The sequence below is a fragment of the Rhinoderma darwinii genome, chromosome 5 (genome assembly GCF_050947455.1).
Source record: "Rhinoderma darwinii isolate aRhiDar2 chromosome 5, aRhiDar2.hap1, whole genome shotgun sequence".
NCBI lineage: Eukaryota > Metazoa > Chordata > Amphibia > Anura > Rhinodermatidae > Rhinoderma > Rhinoderma darwinii.
In genome coordinates, this window is record NC_134691.1 from 140,404,267 (window position 1) to 140,426,091 (window position 21,825).

General features: G+C 40.9%; 1 protein-coding gene and 1 long non-coding RNA gene across 3 annotated transcripts in view; one reads left to right on the forward strand and one right to left on the reverse strand.

The window, feature by feature from the left end:
• Positions 1-21,825, reverse strand: part of CDKAL1 (CDKAL1 threonylcarbamoyladenosine tRNA methylthiotransferase) — an 845,495-nt gene that overhangs the window by 98,099 nt on the left and 725,571 nt on the right. The window lies entirely within an intron of this gene.
• Positions 6,294-21,825, forward strand: part of LOC142651628 (uncharacterized) — a 30,114-nt gene continuing 14,582 nt past the window's right edge. Inside the window, exons 1-2 of the long non-coding RNA XR_012847655.1 lie at positions 6,294-6,416; positions 8,306-8,391. This is a non-coding gene — a long non-coding RNA (uncharacterized LOC142651628). The remainder of the gene's footprint in view (positions 6,417-8,305; positions 8,392-21,825) is intronic.

The following is a 21,825-nucleotide window of genomic DNA, read 5'->3' on the forward strand; positions in this document are numbered from 1 at the left end:
CCCTGGGCAGAATGGGAGGAGTGCAAGAACAAAAAAAATGGAGGCAGTCACTAACCCCACATATATGGATCAAATAAACAAAAAAGTTTCAACAGCACATTCCAACAAAATGATATAAAATGTGTATGCAGGTGCAAGACACTTGTGACTGCAAATATACAGCAGAAAAAGAATGGCGACAGCACACTGCGAACACTAATGTAACCTAAACCACTAAATATAAATAAATATGCATTACTGCTAAATCTACCTAAGGAAGGCTATCACTCCATTTTGCAACGCCATGCCATACCCTGTGGACAGCGCTTGATTGGAGCCAATTTCATCCTACAACAGGACAATGACCCAAAGCACACCTCCAAATTATGCAAGAACTATTTAGGGAAGAAGCAGGCAGCTGGTATTCTATCTGTAATGGAGTGGCCAGCGCAGTCACCAGATCTCAACCCCATAGAGCTGTTGTGGGAGCAGCTTGACCGTATGGTACGCAAGAAGTGCCCATCAAGCCAATCCAACTTGTGGGAGGGGCTTCTGGAAGCATGGGGTGAAATTTCTCCCGATTACCTCAGCAAATTAACAGCTAGAATGCCAAAGGTCTGCAATGCTGTAATTGCTGCAAATGGAGCATTCTTTGATGAAAGCAAAGTTTGAAGGAGAAAATTATTATTTCAAATAAAAATCATTATTTCTAACCTTGTCAATGTCTTGACTATATTTTCTAGTCATTTTGCAACTCATTTGATAAATATAAGTGTGAGTTTTTATGGAAAACACAAAATTGTCTGGGTGACCCCAAACTTTTGAACGGTAGTGTGTATGTATATATATATATATATATATATATATATGTATATATATATATGTGTGTGTGTGTGTGTGTGTATGTATGTATATATTATATATGTGTATATTTATTTTATATGTGTGTATATATGTATATTTATTTTATATATATGTGTGTATATATGTGAAAATATATTTATTATAATATTATTATTGTTTATTAATTTTATTTATTTGACCACTCTTTCCCCAGCTCTCGTGTTCTAAATCTCCTCCTTCAGTGTCCCCTGCATTTCAGACTAGTTCATCCCTAGCTCTTCTGGGTGTAGATGACTATTTCCATAGATCTCCTGTGTGTAGGAGTACCCTTTACCAAGCGTTGCGGTGTCTTAGAAATCTAATTTTGTTATGAAAAATGTGTTGTCAAGTAAATGCACTGCAGTGAGTCAAGGGTCAAGGTTTGACCAGGATTAGAAAAAAGGGTCTGCTTTTTCCTGAAATGGCCCCACCCCTGTCCACTGGCTGGGTCTGGTATTGCAGCTCATTTCCATGTGCATAAATGGGGCTGTGCTGCAATACCAGACATAAAAAAACTACAAGAGTGACGTCGATGGGGAAAAAAAAAAGCAGAGCCCTTTTTTCTAATCCTGAACAACCGCTTTAATATAAACAAGCCACGTAAATTAAATGGTAACACAACCCAGAAAGTTGCTCAGTCATTATAAAGTTGCTCAGTCATTATAAAGGATAGGTGAAATGATTATTTTAAAATGTCATTGTACTTTCTACTGCTCCCAAAGCGTTTTCATTTTTTATGTGGGGCTAGTAAACAAAGATTAGAAAGATCCAACGCTCATGGTAATGGAAGGAATGAGATTTTAATTGCTGACCAGCCTCAGTTGACATTTGTTGTACTTTTTCCAACTCCCCGCCTTTTCCTATAAAACACACATTATCAGGCGTATAGATTATGTACCGCACATAGAGAACATGCTATCTCCCTATGATGTCAGAGGCAACTGGAACAGACTGTTGTCCAAGTGCACTACACAAAGCCATAAATTCACCCAGCAGAAGTACAAGATAAGCTGGAAAGACAAATCAGGGCTGCACTTACAGGACAGATTTTACCTGCGACCTTGGTGAAGTCATTATCTACTTTGGTGTCACATTAATGAATTCTACTATTCTTTCCTACAACCTGCTGCAGACTGCCCGGTAGATGAGACTGTCACACATCACAGTAAAGCGGTGACATCTAGCCGGGCAACCTGCGTGGGGTGGATAAGACAGATCATTGAAAGGGATAGATGGCAGCACATTTACACATCGCTGCTATGTGCTGCTGGCGATCACGAAGGCACGACATTTGCATTATACAAGTAATAAAGAGCACATGCATACATGTAACAATGCGGAGTATATAGTGCATGGCTTTACTGTTCATCTCCATTGTCAATACTGCTTTTACCCAGATCTTAAATCACTCACCGTAATTGTTCTGAATTTACTACTGGAAAAGGTCGAAACAGAACTGCTAGTAAAAAGGACCTGATTATTTATTGCTACAGCGGAGATTAATGAGAGGAGGTGCAAAGACACATGTACTCGGGAAAAATTAAACCACACATATCCCTCCAATGTGAATGATAGGAGAGGTGTATGAACAGACATGTTTTTAAATATGTGAACCTACCCAGCTAATAATTGTAAATTCATTCATTTAATTTCTTTTTAATTCATTGCAATAATTGACATATTGTGCAGATCTTACGTAAAAATAATAATAAAAGGAATAAGCACAAAGGAAAATCCTTTCTTAGTAGAGATGGCACAGGAATTCTATACTAAAGTCAGACTTCAACATAATAACATCAATCTATCTGCACTTAATAATGTGGCATTTTGTACCTGAGGTATATACGTTACCCAATTTAGTTAAAATATGGTCCGAAAAAAATATGTATACCGTGTGATACACTTTTTGCATACAGTTGGATTGAAGAGTAAAGCCCTCAAAAGTTTTCAATAGGGTTGGGGCTACAGGATCCCAACATATACCGGTCAAACATGTCAAAAGGACACCCTGTTAACATATACTTGTCCATTACAGACTATGGCCATGCTAGCATACATGGGAGATTTATCATGAGCTACAGACGTAGTGTGAATTGAGTCTTACATGTACTTTTGAATGTGCAAGCACAGTATTTTACTTGTTAGAGTAGCAGCTTGTGCTTCAACATTGCTCTCCTCTGTAGGATGAAATATTTATTAAATAACTGGAACTTATGCTAATTGAACAGTATACCTGATATATATCAACTATGTAATTTACTGTTAAAATTTAGATGTTTTATCTATGCAAATTCTGTGTTAATTTATTGTCAATAGGGGTCTCCCTTGCAGTCAACTAAAATTTTAGTAACAGAGAAGAATTGACAGACTGCAGAAAGTCGGGCTGTCTCTCATAACTGCCTGCCAATACAATTCACTATGGACACGGGAGGGGGATCATGAGGAAGGAGCAAGAGAGAAAGACACAGACATGCTGCCAATACAAGTCTATGAAGAGGGCAGGGGGAAGCAAAAGGAGGGAGAAAGAGACAAACCGTAAAAATACAAGTCTATGTATAGGGAGGGTGGAGCAGGAATTAAGTGAAAAAAAGTCAGAGACAGATGCTACAGCAGCTTCCTGGTGTTATGTCTCACAATAGTAGAGGGGGAAAAACTGCATTTTTTCTTTTTTGTTTATTAACTTATCAATCTGTTTTAAACTTTTTGTTTAGTCCCACTAGATTTCACTGTGAGATCGTTTTTATCATACACAGCAATACTTCTGCATTGCAGTGTATTATGCCTGTCAGTGTAAACCTGACAGAGATTCTATTAGGTCCTCTGACAGGGATTAATAGGCATATACTGTTGACAGACCTGGGGGCCTTTTTAAGCCCCTAGCTGCCATGGAAACAATCACCGCACAATTTTGTTGCAGGGGTGTCGATGGTGTGAGAGGGGGAGGGTGCCGGTATTGAATGCGGAATCTATGGATCGATCCTGGCAGAGCTGGAGCCTGGCTATCTTCAGACAGTCCTACACCTGCCTTAGCCGACATAGGACACCTGTGCCAGGCTTATGACACAGCGCCATGGCATAAGTACCCTTAATGACTGCCGTGAAAAGACGTATGGGCAGTCATTAAGGGGTTAAATAAAGGTGATATCTGGTACCTTGTAAATATTTAGGGAACAGAGTACTAAATAGGTCCTAATCTCAGGGACCATGGCTGCGGGTTGTTTAAACGGACACCACAAAAGGATGAGGAATATATACATAGATCCAAACTGGGACACAATACATAAGCATTGGAGACGTCCTCTTTTGAACTTACCCTTTAATCTTCTTATAAACACATATTTACTACTATTTCGCTGGTGATAAATGCAGAAGCTTTATGCAAGTAAACTAATCTGTGAGTATATATACATTCTGCACTATATAACCGCAACCAAACAAGATGTATCTAAAGAAAGGAAGAATATCAAATACAAGACATGCGGATGTCGTCTATGTCCCCATAACGCTCGCCTCAGTTGCAGTCACTTGTTGGTTGTACCACGTGTAATCTCTGTTGGTACATCGGATGCTTTACTGTAAGCTGAAGTCAGCTGGAAAACAGGCTTAGTTTCCTACCTAGAAAAAGAGTCTGACAGAACAACATCCCTGCAATAGTAAGAGCGGGAAGAGAAAACTTTCACAAGGGTAACTTGATGCACTGAGGTTTTTAAACTTTCCCAGATGTTGGAAAGTGCTTGACATTCAGGATTAGCATAAAGAGAGGTTATTTTCCTCTCTGAATATAGCAGGATCACTTGAGTCCAAGGCCTAAAGAAATTCCACATGCAAATATCACCAATAATTTCCTGGCTTGCTTTGTACTTGTACATTTGTGACCACCTGCAACAAGACACTCACATATTCCTGGAGTTTAAATAAGGATACGGACACCTAATACAATGCAAGAAACATAAATAACAACCAGTACGGAGTGTATAAATATTCACGCATGACAAAAGGCATCAGTGGAGTGCTGGGAGAAACGCATTTCAGCATATGGGATGGTACAGATTAGTTTGCTTTGTATAACATTTGCATTAAGAGAAAAATCCAAATGATTAATTTTTTTTGCAATCCTTGTTAGCTGCTTGGGAGAGTGTTTTGACTTTTTTTGAACATCATATTTAAAATGTGCTTATTATGAAGGGAGATGACCACTTTCCAATGAAATTTCTAAAACGTCCTGACACAGTCAACTCTAATTACCCCCATCACTTAGGCTTTGTTCACATCTGCGCTAGGGCTCCGTTCAGACATTCCGTCTGCGCTTTCCATCGGAACGGAGCCCTGACAGACACAAACGGAAACCGTAGGCTTCAGTTTCCATCACCATTGATTTTAATGGTTACGGATCCGGTGCCAATGGTTTCCGTTTATTTCCGTTGTGCAAGGGTTCTGTCGTTTTGACGGACTCAATACTGCAGTCGACTACGCTATTTATTCCGTCAAAACGACGGAACCCTTGCACAACAAAGACAAACAGAAACCATTGGCACTGGATCAGTCACCATTGAAATCAATGATGATGGAAACGGAAACCTACAGGCAAATTCTGCATTTGGATTGCGATGCAGACTATGACTTGGTCAATATAGTACATTAACATTATTGTTTGTAAGACATTCACCTGTAACTTTGTAAATGTCTTTCTAGAAAACGTATCTTCTCCCAAATTGCAGTTCCCTTGCAAACTGCAGCAGGTTTCTCTCGAATTTCTCTATCTTTTCTTATTTGCATTTATTCAAACCAGGACCTGCTGCAGAGAAGCACCCTCTAAGGCCTCATGCACACTTTCATTGGCCGTCATACGGCCGTTAATGATGGATCTGTGAAACACGGACCGCAAACGGAGGGCCTCTGTGTGCAATTCTGTTATTTTACAGACCAAATCAATGAAAAGAACAAGACTGTTCCGTCAAAAACGGACAGGAGTAGGACCGGTCCTATTTTTGACAGAACAGCCACACAGTTCCGTTAAAACAACAGAAGTGTGCATGGCCCCATTGAAATGAATGTGTCAGGGTGCTATCGGTTAAAAAAACCAGATAGCACCCTGTCGATAACTGAAGTGGGCATCCGGTCAGGGCTCCGTTCCGACGGAAAGCTCAGACGGAACAGAGCCCTAGCGCAGATGTGAATGAAGCATTACTCCTGCGCTTTACTTCAGGGCCCCCATTTACCTTTGAACGGCAAACAGGGGCCGGCGCAACTATCCTGTTCAAAGCTTTCAATATGGCGGCGGTCAGGTGACGTGGCCATGTGACCGCCTTCCTGGCAGCCTGCTTATCTGCGCTGGCACTGAGCCATGGCTGAAAACGTTCAGTGCATGCAAGGGCAGTAGAACCTTTTGTGTCTGCGCTTGCGCTAAAAGCATTCAGTGCCCGCGCAGACAGCCAGGAGGTTGCCAAATAACCTGACCGCCACTATGGGCGAGATACTCGCACCGTCCACTGTTTATTAAGCCATTCCAGGGGAGCAGGGGGCCCTGAAAGGAAGAACAGTGTTAAGTGTAGAGGGTACTTACAGTTGCCTGTGACAGAACGAAGGAACTTAGAGCGTTTTAGAAATTTCATTAGAAAGAGGCCAACCCCTTTAATCATCATCCGATGTTTGATGGGGACCTGTTCACATAACATACATGCTGTAAATGTACTTATTGGATTACACCCTTTCCTTAATACAGACTTGCTGGCGATCAGCTGACCCCCCCAGAGATCTTGGCTGCTGGTAGCAACACCTTCCCCTTTAGCAAAATGTAGTATCACACGGTGCGCATTCAAAAACATGGGAGATCGTGTACTACACAGTTGCGCAGTTATCGAGAGCAGCATCTCTACTCTTTGGTTAATAAAGAGGAGTACCCAGCATGAGACCCCACTCAATTATGTCCATTTGCCTTAATAATATATAAAGAAAAGAGTTGTCAGTTGCCCTCCAGCAGGAAGGTCATATACGGGTGCAGTCACACACAGCAGATTTTGTTGCAGACATTTTCAGCAAATAAAAATCTGTTCCATTCAAATGAACGTGGTTGTTTCTGCAGAAGGTCTATGGATTTCTGAAGGTTTCATTCAGATGAATGGAACTGATTTTCAGTCACAGAAAATTTCTGCTACAAAATCTGCACAGTGTGACTGCGCCCTTACATGTCTCCCTGCAGCCTTGTCTCAACAAAAAAAAAAGCCTGTCCTACTGACAAATTCGTTTTAAAAAGGAAAACGACCTATACAGAATTTTTCCCCATGATATTTAATGCGATTTCCTCAACAGTTGCTCCAACACTGTTCAAACTGCAGTAACCGTACATGCAGAAGTCTACTATGGAACATCTCACAGAATGTGCAAACTTACGTACATAAAATGAGATTTCAAACAAAGATTGAACACTGGATATAATTGTACGTGCCGACGCTGTTCAACAGAAAAATACCCAATACAAAGCGTACCTAACCTGTCAGATGACTTTTCAGAATAAGCGGTCATATGCGTGTACATGAGGAATAACACTATTTCTGGCCATTATAGGACTTGTACTTGTAGCACATTTCCCCCCTGCAGGGTCTCTCCCTAATTCTCAGTTCTCTGACCTAGTGGGTGAAGCCTAACTGCTTTTCTGTCTTCCATACACTGCACACATAGGAGAGCAGGATTCTCCTCTTCTATCTCTCTATCACATATGTATAGAAGCTGCTGCAGCTTAAAGATTATACAGCAATAATAAGCAGTGCAGCTGTGAATCCAGCACTGAGGTGACATATAAGGGTATGTGCACACGACCAATTTTCAGGCGTAATGGAGGCGTTTTACGCCTCGAATTACGTCTGAAAAGACGACTCCAATACGTCGGCAAACATCTGCCCATTGCTTGCAATGGGTCTTACGATGTTCTGTGCAGAGGAGCTGTGATTTTACGCGTCGCTGTTAAAATACGGCGCGTAAAATGACGGCTCGTAAAAAAAAAAGTGCAGGACATTTCTTGGGACGTAATTGGAGCAGTTTTCTCATAGACTATTGAAAACAGCTCCAAAAACGGCCGTAAAAATTGCGTGAAAATGAAGCAAAATACACGAGTTGCTCAAAAAACTTCTGAAAATCAGGGGCTAATTTCCCTTGAAAACAGCTCCGTATTTTGAGACGTTTTTGACTCTGCGTGTGAACATACCCTAGCTCTTACCTTAAGCTGCAGCACGTGTGTGTGTGTGTGTGTGTGTGTGTGTGTGTCTTTTCCTGCCCACTCCTCCCCTATCCAGAGATTTATTTGGGCATCAGCGTCTTTTTCTCCCAATCTGCCCCTACTCCATCCTCCTGCTCCCCTCCCCTCTCCATACACTTATATGGGCAGTGTCTGTGTCTCACCCACTCTGCTCCTACCTCTTTAATCAGAGACGGATTTTGCTTAATACAGGTGTTGGACAGCCGATTGCAAGAAGGGAGACACCTAGTGGCAGTAACGTCACACAGAATTTGCATGGACAAATCTAAATTTTAACAGTAAGTAAATGACAAAGTTGATATATATCAGGTATACTATTAGACTAGCATAAGTTGTATGAAAAGTTAGTGTCCATTTAAGTTAATGCAAAGCTCTACAAATCTATTTAAATTTGTTACAATTCTTAAACACATGCTGGTTTCTACTAGATTATTGGAAATTATTATAGCAGTTAGGGGTATAAGAAAACTTTTGACATGGGCTTCGCAAAACTGTTGGCTTAGTCAAGTTGCATGGGGACTGTGAGTAAACCGCTTTTTTTCAAATCCAGACAAATTCTGCATTTGGATTGCGATGCAGACTATGACTTGGTCAATATAGTACATTAACATTATTGTTTGTAAGACATTCACCTGTAACTTTGTAAATGTCTTTCTAGAAAACATTTCTCCCAAATTGCAGTTCCCTTGCAGACTGCAGCAGGTTTCTCTCTAATTTCTCTATATTTTCTTTTCATTTATTCAAACCAGGACCTGCTGCAGAGAAGCACCCTCTAAGGCCTCATGCACACTTTCGTTGGCCGTCGTACGGCTGTTAATGACGAATCAGTGAAACACGGACTGCAAACGGATGACCTCGTGTGCAGTTCCGTTAATTCACGGACCAAATCAATGAAAAGAACGAGACTGTTCCGTCAAAAACGGACAGGAGTAGGACCGGTCCTATTTTTGACGGAACGGCCACACAGTTCAGTTTAAAGAACAACAGTAGTGTGCATTGCCACATTGAAATTAATGTGTCAGGGTACTATCGGGTAAAAAAACGGATAGCACCCTGACGAAAATTGCTGAAGTGGGCATGAGGCCTATGCATGATTCAGTCGCATAAATAACAGATGGAGTAGTAAGCATTAATTGGGCTCATGTTAAAAATTATTTGTTTCGGTAGCATTTTTGGAGTTCAATATTGTTCTCATGAGCAATATTGTTTTTTTAATTAATCTCAGTCTCTCTTCCTCATGCATATTGGCTTTCTCTTTGCCACTCTCCCATAAAACTTGATCTGTCTCTGTCTTATCTCAATTACTGAAGATTGTAACTCCATCATTATCGTAGATCTCTTACTGGATTGCCTTACTAGTGTCCTCCTTGAATGGTCATAAAAGCGAGCTTTCGGTCCCGGAACAACATTTTCAAAACGATGGTGTATATACAGTATTTTTACCTGGTGCCCCCCAAGTTGTGCCCCTCTGCCGTGGATCCGCAATTTTAGGGTTCCCTGTGTTTTGCCCTAAAATGGCCACAGCACTTCTTAGAATACGAGTCTGAGCCACTCCCCCTGTTCCTGGATTGGACTCAGTCTGAGAAGCGCTGTGGCCATTTTTAGACAACACAGAGGGGACCCTAAAATGGCGGATCCACGACAGAGAGGGGCAACTAAAGGGCACCAGGTAATATTACAACATAGACTCCATCACATTTAAAATTTTATCCTGGGACTGGAGGGTCTTTTTAAATTGGATGGTCGTGCGCTTAACAGATATACAGCTATTGTTTCAAATACTTTAATGAGTGGGTTACACTAAAGGATACTCCATTTTTTTTCTATCCTTCTCAACTGATATTTATTAGAATGGGAATGTCAGTGACTCGGAGACCGGCATGGCTAGTTAATCAATGCAAGTAAACGTATCAAGGAAAATTATACACCAGAGTGCCGTGATTATCTCGACTACCATTTTTCTACAATAATGTTGACAACGCAACAAGCGAGAATACAATAAAATACCTCCTTATATAAAGATGTTCACTTAATTTCTAATAGGTTTTACACTTGTTACAGTTTCATTTTTGTATTATAAATGACAACGGGTATAAAAAAAATATTAGGGAAGAAGTCTCAAAAGTAAATGGATTCTGATTGGTTGCTTTGGGCAATTACTTCACTTTTTCTTTGCACTACTTTTGATAAATCTCCCCCCCAAAGTGTTTGGTGTATTGGGAGCACATAATGTTGACTTGTCACACAGAACAAAGCTGTAACTTGGCACATGAACATATTATCCATCTCCTGATCACTATTTATTTGTCTCCTACACCAATTTTCTGTCTGACTTTCTGTATTCATGCTTGGTGGAAATAAAGTAGTAAAGCACAAAATATAATAAAACTGCACAAAGTAAAGACACAAACAGAGGAAAGTTCTCATTGAATTATTAAAACCCATTCTTGAACAAAACGAGAGGATTTTGTGACATCTTTGCCTGTCATGAAGCAAACTTCGCATGAGAGCTGCTGAATGCCAGCTCCCACTGTGGCTCTATATAAAATGACACTAATTAGGCAGCACGGCATCAGACGCTACTATGTAACTTAATTACAAGGCTCTTCAAAGTTTCCTACGCTTCTCCTTGGCTCTCCGAAGCATTACAATGGGTGCCTGCTGCAGCCTCTATACGCTGCCAAATCATAAACAAAACATCTATTAGCGCTTTGTATCAAGACCCCTTTTCCCCCCGTAGCAGTAATTACTGCCGTGTTCTACGAGAGACGAGTCACTTTAAGGCCTTAACTCTGACAAGCTGTTCTGTTCCAATCCTCCTCCTGCCCAGATGTCAAGCCCCTCGGTTTTCATTTCTCTTTTTATTTCACTCATTCTAATATGCAGAAATCAATGTATAAATCTCAGTAATAAAAACAGTCAGACCTCTTGGAAAAATGTCATCTTCCTCCTAGAGAGCGGTGTGCATATCATTTCGACTTCAGCCGCTCTGTCAATCAGAGGTTCACCGCTCTGGCGACACATGAAAATATCCGACATGATTATGCCTCTTTAATGCAGGGGATGGGTGTGCAATACATTATGTAGCGGCTTCCATTCGATCACTGAGGCAATGAATAGGTTAAAGGCAGAGGGGTAATGGGGAGAAAAAGCCAACTGTCATATAGGAAGCAACTGCTCCAGAATTACAATTTACTGATTTGTCCCTTTAATCTCGTTCTGCAGAATGACACCACATGGCGCTAGATGATAAATAATTCATGAGCAGGTGAAATAAAGGGGAGAAGGGTACAGCATGATAAGAGGCGTCTGCTCTGTACATAGGAGTTATGCACACAAGTCATTAACTAGATATCTAGGATATGATTAGACCTTGTATGCAATTAGAATTTTGTTAGAAATGGTTAGTTTGATGGGTGAAAGTAACATTCTTAAAATAAACACATATACAAAGAGCAAAGATGTGACATTTAGAGGGAAATGTCACGGCATATCTTCAGATATGAATGCATGCTGTCAAGTGTTTGGCTCCAGACGATGTCATGAATGCTTTGATGGGTAGCGGGAGGGAGAACATACAACAGACCATGGTTTCAAGAAATTTTCGCTTGCCTGTTTATCCATGTACTCATGTTTGCACCAAGATAGGTGCCATACAAAAGGTGCCGCATACTTGAAAAAGCGGATAATGAAAAGAGTTCGATTCTTTTCCATCATGTTTTGTTGTCAGGACTCAATTATCAGACACAAAAAATGCCATACTCAAAGTGTAAAAGTAAATCAATCCAGTAAACACCTTCAAACAGGCTTCTTCATAAAATGTTGACAACCCTCAATGTTCTTCTAAATCTGGTGTGGGGGATGCTGAAGATATTTGACACGTATCGTAAACTTTGGCATATACAAGATATACTAAAGCTCCTGTACCCTCTTGGTATCTTAACGCCTCATGGGCATTTCGTAGTAGCATCTATTTTTTTTTTGTTGCTATTACTGACAGTAAGGTTGGGTTCACACGACCTATTTTCAGACGTAAACGAGGCGTATTATGCCTCGTCTTACGTCTGAAAATAGGGCTACAATACGTCGGCAAACATCTGCCCATTCATTTGAATGGGTTTGCCGACGTACTGTGCAGACAACCTGTCATTTACGCGTCGTCGTTTGACAGCTGTCAAACGACGACGGGTAAAAATACAGCCTCGTCAAACGAAGCGCAGGACACTTCTTACAGACGTAATTTGAGCCGTTCTTCATTGAACTCAATGAAGAGCAGCTCAAAATTTACGGCTGTCAGAGAAGCCTCGCAAAATGCGAGGAGGAGCATTTACGACTGAAACGAGGCAGCTGTTTTCTCCTGAAAACAGTCTGTCTTTTCAGACGTAAATGCCTGCTATCGTGTGCACATACCCCAACTTTAACTTCTTCCCACCATGCGCCTTTATCTTTCTCCGTTATTTAGATATCGGTGCCGTTATATTTGGCGTCCGATATGTAAATAACTCCCTGAACTGTCAATGGGGTGTGTAATTGGCAAGAGTGCATGTAACATCGCTGTGACACTGTCCAATCAGCTATGGACAGTGTCATAGCAAGAGCTGGAGAGAGAACTTGTGCGCGCGTAGCTCGGAACTGTGCGAACATGCGCGCGCACGTACTCACTCTACAGCTCTTGGCAGACAAGCTGTACAATACTGTGTGATCAGTCTTGTCCTCATCTGCCGAGAGCTGAAGAGTGAGAGCGTGCGTGCGCACGAGCACAGCTCCGATGCCGAAGATACTCCTGCCGCCAAGGAACAGAAGAAGAATTCACATTCTTCTCCTCTTCTGCTCCGTGGTGGCGGCGGAGCTGCGCGTGCGTGCACATGCTCCCGCTCTCCTCATAGACAGTTCAGGGGGTTATTTAAATATCGGGCACCAAATATAACGGCACCGATATCTAAATAACGGATAAAGATAGGATTTTTTTTTATAGTAAGACAGGGTTTGTACAGCCCTGCCCATTACATGCGGTACATGTTCTCTTTAAGGTCCAAATAGGCCGCATCGTTAAGTGGGGTTAAATAAATTACTTATATGCAGCTAAAAAAAACAACTTATTGACTACTATAGGACAGTGTTGTGAGCATGCTCTGAGGTGCCAAGGTGATTGGGCAGAGACGTGCTAAGCAATAACCATCACCTATTGTGAATTCTGTGTTTTGGTGTGATCTGCTTTATCGGTCTAAAATAAAACTAAACATTAGCATTGTGAAATGACTGAATCATATGATAATACACATATAACAATATGATCAAAGCCATTTTAAATACCCATTTTTCTTAATGTAGAATACGGAACCATCGACTCCACTCAACATAAATAACAGTCAAAAGTATGGCTGCTCCCATCAGGACAGTTTCATAGCACTACCAGGTTTCTTGAATAAGAGGCATGGATTTTTAAAAATTGCAATACAAATATGAAGTGTTCATGAGAGATAGGTCTCCAAACTGGAAATAAAAATTAAATATCAATCATGTGACCTAACAAAGGTGTCCAACTCCTGTACAAACAGAAGTCTCAACAGCTTTGACCTATAACCCAATGACCTAGATATGAATGTTTCCATATGATGATGGCCAGAGCTAAAAAAGGGTTATCTGTTCTATGCAACCCCTTTATATATAACTTTATGATTTTTGGCAATTTGAGCCCCATTTATTAGCAGGGACTGAGAGCTGCATGGCTCTCCACCCTGGTATTCTGCTGGAGAACCCAATTAGCAGTCATTGATTCTAATAAGTATGGTTTAAAGGGAACCTGTCACCAGCATTTCACCTATTAAACCGACTATACCTGGTGGTAGTGGGTGAAAAATCATTTCTATATAACCTATAATTATCTTCTTAGTCGGCTCTGTAGCTTTAGTATTTAGCTTTTTAGTGTTCCCACACCGTATGCAAATGAGCAGAAAAGAGTCAGATCTTCATTTGAAAAGAGTCAAATCTTCGTTTTGAAAAGAGTCATATCTTCATTCCTCAAGTCTTTCTGAGTTTACCTCACCTTCTTACTTTTGATTGACCGCTCCTCGCCTTCCCCCAGCACACAACATCCCGCGCTTGTGCATTGATGTCCTCTTCTGGTGTTTGCGCACAAAGGGACACCGGATTATTACGATAAAAGGCGCGAAACGTTTGCAGACCGTTATTTACAGTCGGAGGAGGAGTTTAGGAAAGGGGATAACGGCAATGAACTTTTTATAGCAGCAGCTAGTGAGGGAGAAGTAAAGTTCAATAGGTGAAATGCTGGTGACAGGTTCCCTTTAATGCTACAGAGAAGACCAGAATTTACATTACATTTACCCCTGCGGATACCCTGATGAGGGGACTCACATACTACATCAGCTAATGCTAATGGGACATGCAAAAGACTCGCTTGTCCAAACTTGACAACCCCTCCAATTAATTCTTCATTCGTTTTCTTGACCCACCTAAATCTCGAAAAATAAAAAAAAAAACGGATTTTTCTAGAACTCCTAATAAAACATGTTCAATGTACTATTGGTGTTAGCGATCATCTCATTTTGCTGTAATGCAGTTTGAAGTACTTTCTACTATTGTTAAAATGTGAGGGTTATTGTGCATTATCCATCCGTACTCCCCGATTCCTTTGCCTTACCTAGTTGATTATCTCCTAATGTCCTGAGGCTTGAGAATTACTCTGATAAATGAAACTTGTAGTCCGTGTTGCTGGCCCTGAGTTGTTAGCTTGTCTAGAGTAATTCACATGGACAATAGATTTTTTTATTTTTTTTATTTCCTCTTGTCTGGCGAGTGCTGAATCAGAATTACAGTAACCATTACCAGACCTAGGAAACTTTCTTTAAGGTATAATGAGAGAAGAGAACATTATTACTTGAAAGAATTGTAATGGTCCATTCTTTACATCTTTCATACTTTGTGCAGAATTCTTACAATGTGATGATATCTTCACAATATTCCATAAACCTTAAATCTCTAAATTACAGACATGCAATTTTGGCAACTGTAACTCCCAATAGCATTGGAAGGTTGTTTCTCCATATGTACTATTAGTATTCTTGTAGAGACTATATGTACTATTATTATGCTTGCAGAGACTATATATTTCAGTTGCACTGAACTAGAGAGAAAAAGAAGCGGTATACAATCTCTCAAATCTGTATATTATGTGATATTTGGCTTTAAAAGTTGAAAATAGTAGACCCACTCAACCAAATGTCTTAAACCTAAATGAAAATTAAAGTCTTGAACTCAACCTTCAGTATTAAAGAACAGATTATAATGTGGCGCCACCTACGGCGGGGCGGTGTGGGGCGCCACCTACGGCGGGGCGGTGTGGGGCGCCACCTACGGCGGGGCTGTGTCGGGCGCCACCTACGGCGGGGCTGTGTCGGGCGCCACCTACGGCGGGGCTGTGTCGGGCGCCACCTACGGCGGGGCTGTGTCGGGCTCCACCTACGGCGGGGCTGTGTCTGGCGCCACCTACGGCGGGGCTGTGTCTGGCGCCACCTACGGTGGGGCTGTGTCTGGCGCCACCTACGGCGGGGCTGTGTCTGGCGCCACCTACGGCGGGGCTGTGTCTGGCGCCACCTACGGCGGGGCTGTGTGTGGAGCCACCTACAGGGGGGATGTGTGTGGAGCCATCTACAGGGGGGATGTGTGTGGAGCCATCTACAGGGGGGATGTGTGTGGAGCTATCTACCACAGGGTCTCCCTCTTGACTTTCATTCTTCTCAGCCTTTTGGTTTGTCCTGCAGCTGCTGCCGCCGTGATGAGCAAATGTTATACCCAAGAAAGGAAAAGTAACATAAAGACTATATAACCGGATCCATAATATCTGTGATATCCAGACAGTCTAAAGATCCGCAGTGAGAATGTGTGCTTGTTACTTGCAGAAGGATCTGGCAGTGATTTGATGTGGGATATTGGGCGTGGTTAGGGGCGTGGCTTAAAATGTCCCTCTTTTCCTAATTCAAAAGTTGGGAGGTATGTACTTCTCCTATAAGAGGAGGCCTTGTTGATTCTCTGTTGTCACTGAGGACACTGGAAAAACTAAATACAAATAAAAAATTATAATTGCAGATCTGAGAGGAAAATACTTATTTATCTTAACACAAGAGATGAATTTGTTTCTCCGTACTTTTCATGCTGGAAGACAATTTTATCAGCCTGTAGGAGGGTCATCTTGCTTTCCTGCTTGTATCTTACCAGAATTCTTTCTTGTGCTGTATGTAACTATGAACATGTCTTCATTCACAGACTTGCTCCCTGTTAAATTACAAGTTTTAGCAGCTAGATTTACTCTCTCTCTATAAAGAGAATAAAGCACTACCTGGGGGAAGCAAAATATATGGCGTGCCGGCCCTGTAAGGCCATGTTCGAATCACACTGTATGTCTCTGTTTAACATATGTATATGCCGTGAAAAGCTCCAGTACTTTACATTAAACGGAGGCTGTGACTGATGCCTAACAATGCCATCTGTCACCTATAGGATATAATGGCATCAGTATAATGCATACATCATGAAAATCGATTGAAAAGCTCAGGAGGCATACGTTTATCCCGATGCATGTAACAGATGCCATTAAGTGGCAACTGTCAACCATAGGTTTCCATGTATAGCATATAGTTTTTCGACTGGGCTCTACCATGCTATTCTATACCTTTTTTGTGGTAAACCGACATATACCATTGAGACAGACAGAGGCCAAAAGGACACGCTTTTGGCCTCTGTCTGACAATGTAACCCTATCGACACGTTTAGCATGTACGCTGGGAACTTTTCTGACAAACACTAAATGTAAACAAAAAATGTGATGTGAACAGGGTATTTAATTCACGCTGCATTATGATGGGCTAATACAACATAAATGACAAGAGAGCAAGGAGGCGGCTGTGCAGTGATGGGGGAAGTAAATAATTGTATGTACCGTGTTCAGCAAATATGGGAGTGGAAGATGACCACTATACCAGGAAAAGAGCGCTGGAGATCGTATATTCACGGTCATGACACACAGAACTCTATAGGTCACTATTACTAGAATGGTTTAACATTGAAAACTTAAAAATATATGTAACTGATAAAAAATAAGGAGGGGATTATGTTGAATCTTGTGGACACGGCTTTATTGGTTTTTTTTTTTGTTTGTTTTGGCAGTAATTTGCCTTTAAAGGGGTTATCCGGGCTTTTAAAATTAATGGCTATCCTTAGAATAGACCATCAATATTAGATCAGAGGCAGTCCAACTCTCGGCAAACCCGCCAATCAGCTGTTTGAATAGGCCACCGCACTCATACGAGCGCCATAGCCTCTTCATTGTTTACCGCCTCATGCACACGACCGTGTGTGCCGTCCGAGTACCATCAGTGATCTGAGAAAAGATAGGACATGTTCTAGGTTTCCTCAGATCGGAGACTGACCATTTTTCACGGACCGTATTCACCAGCTAAAGTGAATAGGTCTGTAAAGACTATCGGGTGCCACTCAGATGCCGTCAAAAACAGCCAGAGTGGCACAACGGTCGAGGCTTACATGGTTCTTCTCCTGGTTTGTACTTGCACGGGCCGTAACAGTTGTAGCGGCCTTGCAAGATATTGCACCACTGTGCAATGAGACATGGTGCAATACCTTGCATGGCCGGTAAAAATTTAACAGTACGTGCGAGTACGAACTAAGGGAAGATCCTTGTACGAGCATGTTGCGGCTTCTTCAAACAGCTGACTTGCAGGGATGCCAAAAGTTGAACCCCCAGTGAACTAATATTGTTGGCCTGTCCTAAGGATAGGATGTCAATTTTAGTAACCCAAATAACCCCTTAAACAGATGTCCGTTTAATTACAACCTTATTAGTACAGAAATGGGTAATAACATGGCCTGGGTGCTGCCAAGATGCTTTTCCCCTTTTCACAACAGTCACAATCCTGCTTAGAGGGGAACGAGAGAGTGATCTCTGACAGCCTGGTTATAGGGACATGCTAACAACCAGTGAAGTCGTCATAGCATCCAATCTGTCAAATTACGGAGTAAAGAATAATAACAATTAAAAAAGAACTTGACTGGACTTAAACTGTGGGGCACATTTTTCAAAATTGATGCAAATAATAAGTGGAGTAGTTGCCCATAGCTAGTGATAAATTTATGTCTATGAGCTTCTCACACAAAGATACATATTTTGATCTTTATACACACCAGTGCATATTGAATTTGATTTGAAACAGGTCGTACTTTTGATTACACACACATACATACACACACACACACACACACACGGTCATGCATGCACGTGTCTTCCTAAGAATTAAAACAAAAATAAACTAAAACGTAGAAAATACACAAAAAAATTAAGAATCCCAGCAATTCCACCCTTAATATCCTCTCCTTTCCTTTGATCATATTCGATTTAATATTGCGAAAAAAACAAACTATGAGAAATATAAAAACTATTCCTAAAGTGCCTAGGTGTTCTGTTATGTTGCATTACAACCTTGAATTGAAATGGATTTTTGGCGGTGTTTGTACCATTTGATTTACACAACGTGCCTACCACTTTGAAGGTGCAAATTATTTTTTACTGTGACACAAACAATAATTAGGACAATAAACTCTAATGTGAATAAGCACTCACCCCCTGAAAGTCAATACTTTGTGACGCCACCTTTTGCTGCAATTACAGATGTAAGTCTCTCTAGCCACAGGGATTTTTGCCCATTCTTCCAGGCAAAAGTGCTACAACGTCTTCAAGTTATATGGGTTGTGTTGGTGTACAGCGTCTTCAAGTTATATGGGTTGTGTTGGTGTACAACGTCTTCAAGTTAGATGGGTTGTGTTGGTGTACAACGTCTTCAAGTTAGATGGGTTGTGTTGGTGTACAACGTCTTCAAGTTAAATGGGTTGTGTTGGTGTACAACGTCTTCAAGTTAGATGGGTTGTGTTGGTGTACAACGTCTTCACGTTATATGGGTTGTGTTGGTGTACAACGTCTTCAAGTTATATGGGTTGTGTTGGTGTACAACGTCTTCACGTTAGATGGGTTGTGTTGGTGTACAACGTCTTCAAGTCATGCCACAGATTCTCAATTGAATTGCTGTCCGGGCTCTGACTGGGCCATTCCAAGACATTTACATGTTTCCCCTTAAACCTCCAGTATAGATTTAGCAGCATGTTTAGGGTCATTGTCCTGCTGGAAGGTGAACCTCCATCCCAGTGTCAAATCTGTGGCAGAAAAACAGGTTTTTCCTCAAGAATTGCCCTGTATTTACGGTTATCTAGCTTTCCTTCAATCCTAAGCAGTTTTCCAGTTCATGCTGATGAAAAGAATCCCCACAGCATGAGGCTGCAACCATCATATTTTACTGTGTGACTGGTATTATTGGGGTGGTGAGAAGTGTTAGGTTTTGCCCCACACGGAGTTTCCCATGATAGCCCAAACATTTTATTTTAGTCTTAACTGACCAGAGGACCTTCTCCCACATTCTTGTGGAGTTGCCACTTGCTGTTTAGTAGACTGAAAACAGGTTTTCTTATGTTTCGCTTTAAGCAATTACTTTTTTCTGGAGACTCTTCCATAAAGCCCCAGTCTGTGGAGTGTACAGCTTTTAGTGGTCCTATGGAGATACTTCCATCTCCACTTTGGATGTTTGGAGCTTCTTCAGTGTGATCGTTGTTGTCGTTGTTGAATCTCTCACTAATGCCCTACTTGCCAGGTCTGTGAGTTTCGGTGGGCGGCGTTCTCTTGTCAGATTTCTAGCTGTGCCATATTTTTTTAATTTTGTTATAATGTATTTAATGGTGCTCCGTGGGATTTTTAAAGTTAGGGATGTTTTCTGTTTATAACTAAACCCTAATCTACTTCTCCACAACTTGGTCTCTGACCTGTCTGGAGAGCTCCTTGGTCTTCATGTTACATGCTTAGTGGTGTTGTAGACTCAGGGGCCTTTCAGAACAGGTGTATTCATACTGACATCATGTGACACTTTAATTGCACAGAGGGGGAACTTAATCAAGTAAGGACGTGACTTCTGAAGTTAATTAATATGACCAGACTTTATTTAGGGATTTATACCAAAGGGGGTTTTACACTGGGCAAATATTGGGCAAATGCTCATTCATCTGCTGATCGTATCGTTTTAAAAAGTCAAATATCGTTGTCGGCAGCACATCTCCCTGTGTAAACAGGGAGATGCGCTGCCGACATGGTAATAAATGTATGGGGACGAGCGATCGGAGTAACGACCGCTGGTCCCCAGGCATGCAGAGAAAACACAAACTGCATGTCTGTGTATACTGATCACTAGTAACAGTGATCAAATGGGCTGTTACCATTAGACCACTGTTTACAGTAAAATGTAAAACAATTTAAATAAAAAAATGTAAAAAGTCACATTCTCCCAAAAACTTGCACATCTCCCTGAACCCGCACACAAAATTTTGATATTTTGCATGACACGATTGCATTTCCCATAGATGTTCAGTGCTCGGGCAGAATATACTTTACACCAAACTTAAAATATTTACCCTCGACCACCAATTTTAGTCTGATCTACTCTGGGCCCATCTAATTTTGCACTTTCACTAAAAAAATGTTGCTACTTGGATGTACAGAAGGCAGGTAGGGAGATACATTTCAAGATAAAATAGGGTCTTTTTCTCATACATTATACAATGTTCACAAACTTGACTGCACTGTAAAATTATAGGACTATTTTTTGGGGTGAATATTACTTATTGAACAAACGGCCTTTAAACATTGCATGAAAAAATTAGGAAAAACTATTTTCTCAGGTTCCTAATATAATGCAGCATTCAAATAGGTGAAGGAGTATTTTATCAGTATTACGAATCCTAAATAATGCTGGATTGTCTTCTAGGCAGGAAATTGAACAGAATGAGACTGCCACTTTGAAAAATCGATTTAATACGGATGAAATACTGATGTTATACTGATGCAATATGGATCACATATGGATTAAATAATACGAATGCATCCGGATTTGAATCACTCTCCATAGACTTCAACGCCGTTTTTCATCCGCAAAATGGATGAAAGAAGAGCATGCTGTGTTTTTAAAATATACACATATTTTATATGCTCATTTGAATAGACTCAGACTAACATTAGCTCCAAATTACGGACAGAAAAGGATGGAATACTGATGAAAAATAAGCAAAGTTAGACCTCTTTCAATTTCCTTTAAAATAAACATAGAAGGTGTTTGTACCACTGATAAAAGCCTAAAACTTTTTTTTTTTTTTTCTTACTTCTGGTTCTAACTTCCTTCTCCCTTTTTAAGGTTAATTTAATTTCTTGCTAAAACCATGAGCAGGAAGCAAACAAAACCAGGAACCCAGCAAACAAGATGACGTAAACGCTCCCAATAGATGGCAATGCTCGTTAGCGGCAATAATGTAAATTTGATTGCAATGTCTCACACTTTTTTGTATAATATGCAATTACTTACAGAAGGTCTAGTTTCCTTGTTTTTTGTGTACAGAAAAAAAAATTAACTGAGGCTTCCAACTGTGACAGAAATTACAGTTATCTTTGAGATACAGATGGTGTAAAAACTCAATCTAAGAAAACGTGATTAACAGACTGAAAACATGGTGGCCTTACTCACCTTTGTTGTAACTGTTGAGAAGCATCTCTATAAACAATTTACCAAGGATCCTCATTAAACGTCATCTTA